Raw genomic sequence first — 3,640 nt, 5'->3', positions numbered from 1 at the left:
ATTGTCAGAATACGGTTCTCTCTTATAGGCACTAAGTTTTTTGCTTTTGCTTGTTGCCCAAAAATAATGGGATCTATTTACTATTCTCTAGTTGATTCTTTGATATAATGCTAGCATCTGCTCTGAGTCAGAAGTTAATATGGCATGGGCAGAAAGCCCAGTTTTGATCTGATTAAGCTAACTAACTTTATCTTTTTAGTGCCCAAAAAATTAAATGGCCCCTAATTAACTCTTATTCTTTCAGCAAATATCTATTAAGTATATACTCTGGGACAGGATAGTGTAGTGAATAAGACAGGCGGGTCTTTATCCCCACATTGAAGGGACTGGCAAATGATACAAGAATCAATGGTCGGCTGTATTGTAGGGAAGTAACATTTTGCCTGCTAAGTGAAGGTCAAGTGAGAATCAACAGATCCAAAGCTGGGTATAGAGTCTCAAAGAAGAGAATTACTGTTGGCATAGAAGGTACAATGAAAGCCTAGAAGCGAAAGCACACTTTGGCAAGATAAAGACACTAAATGAAGTTCACCATGACCAAGAGATGAGACTTGAGAGATCAGGAAAGCTAAATTAAAATGTGTGAATTATCCTAATGGTAACATGGGTAATCATAAAAGAGTTTTAATCCAGGAGGTGACATGACTAGATCTGCCTTCGTTAAGATCATTCTAGTAGCTGTTTGTAGAATGACTTGTGGGACAACTAGTCTAGAGGCACAGAAACCAGTTAGAAATCCATTGGTATGGTGAGAGAGATGGAGATAGCTTGAACTAGGCTAGTGGCCGTGGAAAGGAGAGAGTTTCATGTCTGAGAGAGGGAAAATGCCATGTCACCTGATTGGGGAAGCTGTATTTCACCAGTTCGACCAAGACTACTGTCCTTGTTTGTTGTCTGTGAGTACAATGAGAATGAGTGGTAGCACCAATATTGCTGAAGATCAATGATCTGCCTGATAGATTTCCCCAGGCAGTGACCATTTCCCATGAGATTTGAATGGAAACTCTGTGACTTTTGGTAGGTGCCCAACAGATTCTCCGCGATCTGATGCCTCTTTCCCGTTGTGGCACCGTAGGTCTGGCAAGTCTTCAACTCCTATCTCATCCACTTTTCCCAGACAACTCTTGGAACCAGGAAATGTTGGGCTGTGACAAATAGGGTTTGTGTCTCAGCCCCAAACCTCCCTTTACTTGGAAGTTCTGTCACCTCTCTCTTAAATTGCCCTTTTCTTCTTTTCAACAATGTAAGGCAGGCAGCAAGTCTACTGGCTAAGCCAATATTCAATTGGAAAGCAAAATGTGAATGGGATGCAGCCATCTTCAGGAACACACGACTTCCCCAAAGGGAACTCTTTCCCCTTTCTCAGCAGTCCTCGTCTATTATGTGGTGGAGAGGCAGGGATGGTATTTGTAGGGCTCGTTTTCTGCAGAGAGATGTTTAGTCTCAGTAACTATTGTTTCTCTGCATTTAGGATTCCGGGTACCTAGTACCTTTTCCGCTACACATAGATTTGGGACTCGCTACAACTCAGAGAGAAAATTAAAATCCTGCTGAAGGAGAATAGAATCTACCACTCCAAAATATGCCTTTTTTGGCATAAGGATTATTTTATGCTGTTATTTTTATGAAACACCAGACACAGGAGAAGCTCTGAAAAACCTAGCAGAAGTTTTTTTGGGGGATATCTGAATATAGGAAAATAAAATTTTAGTAGGACACTTTAAATAGCAGGATGGGTTAGCTGTCTACACTGAATGCATTTAATTGATCTATGTATTCTTAAGTATTGAAATGCTTATATTTTCAAGTATATATCTACTGACTTGGTAGAGAGTGACTATTGCAAGTAATTTTTTTAGTGATTAATAGACACACACACACACATAGAGCTTCCTTGATGAGCTCAACAAAGGAAAAGCATAATTAATTCAAAGAATTTCTCTGTTGTTACAAGTTTTAATTGTACTTAGGGTATGATCAGGTGGAAAAAAATTGACTTAGGTGGCCATCGCAGCCCTTAAATCACCAATCTCAATTTTTTTAATTAAAAGTTGATTAATAGACCAGATAAGCCAGTCAAAAAATAAATTTTAAAGCAATATTTGAATCTGCTGAACTTTAAATTCCAAAATTTTCCACTAGTCAAAGGTGGCATTTCAATCAAGTGAAACTGAGTTTTTAAAACAGTTAAGGCTGATGCAGCAGGCTATCTTTCTGAGGTCACCATCTCTTACTTGGCTGATTAGATTCTACTCCTGAGAACAGATACTAAACACATTTCCAATGACAGCAATTGCTTTAAACTCCTTAAAGCCTTCAAAATAGAGAATGTTTCATTTAGAGCTCTTAGTAAAAATAATTAGCAATAAAGACTCTAAGAAATTACATTTAAATCATTCCTGTAGAATCCTTGAAAAGTTCCACACCAATTCAGAAGTTCCTATATGACAAAAGAATAGATTGCTCACTCTTAAAGTTTTTGAACCACATTTTCTTCTACGTTTTTATTTAAATCTAATGTAACTCTAAAGTGCCTAACAGAGCAGTAGATCACTGAGTTAGTGAAGAGGCACATTTGCTGGGGCATCGCCTTTAACATTTTTACTAACGGCTCCTCTTCAATTTCACCCTAAGATAGGAATACCACCCCTATAACGGACCCAAAGATTTTAAAACACCCTTCCTAATTACATTTTTAAAAGTAACTAAATTCTTTCTGTTTCCAAGAAGCAGTTCTTCACTGATTAGAATTTAAGAGATTATTATGGGAGCTGCCCATGAACTGTGGCAATGCTTGTCTTCGGTTCTGCTCCATCCTTCTCTCTCCATCCTTCCTCCCATTCAGGATCCACAATTTCCAAGGACACATTGCCCTATGCATCCTTTGAAAGGGGAAGGATCCCCTCTAAGAGAATGTTTTCCACACTTTAGCTCTTTGCTGCTCACCTTTTGATCAAAACTACCTGCCCTACATCCCAGAATCTTTCAGGGAGCTGACAATTTTACGTGCTTACTTTAAAATCCATTTCTACTAAGGCATTAATGCACAACAATGGCATATCTTTTTCAGAAAACATTTGCTTTCAAGTTCCAGCCTTCAATACCTTACTCTGTGACACTGGCAAAGACAGAGGAAGAGGTATTATGAAACAGAGGAAGCTTTTACCTCCTCCTCAATTCATATATTCCAGTCACCACTTAGTTTCATGACTGACTTCACTCACATATTTCATAAAATTATAAAACCTGAGAGCTGAAAAGGATTTAGAGATAAGTCAACACTTCTATTTTCGAGATTTAAAACAAAAACAAAAACAAAAAAACTACTGCACAGAAAAGTTAAGAAAGCAGTCCCACAGTTACTGACCAGAGAGAGAAGCCAGGACTCTTGTTGCTGATTCTGACATTTGTCTCTTATCTCTCAGACTGTCTGTTAATGAGCTTTCTAGAAAAAAAATATATGTGCACTACTAATTCTTTTTATCTTTGATTCACAATTGGGCAAGGTAAAATGGGGTTGGAGAGAGCATATATTAGCATCTACAAAAGGCATGTTCAGACTTAAAACGCATAACTAATATTAGAAATATTAGAATATACTTCCAAATTGGGAAAATGAAAATACTCTTGCTTTGATAAC

This window comes from Pteropus vampyrus, unplaced genomic scaffold (genome assembly GCF_000151845.1).
Source record: "Pteropus vampyrus isolate Shadow unplaced genomic scaffold, Pvam_2.0 Scaffold4, whole genome shotgun sequence".
In the NCBI taxonomy this organism is placed as follows: domain Eukaryota; kingdom Metazoa; phylum Chordata; class Mammalia; order Chiroptera; family Pteropodidae; genus Pteropus; species Pteropus vampyrus.
Note: the sequence above shows the minus strand (reverse complement) of the source record.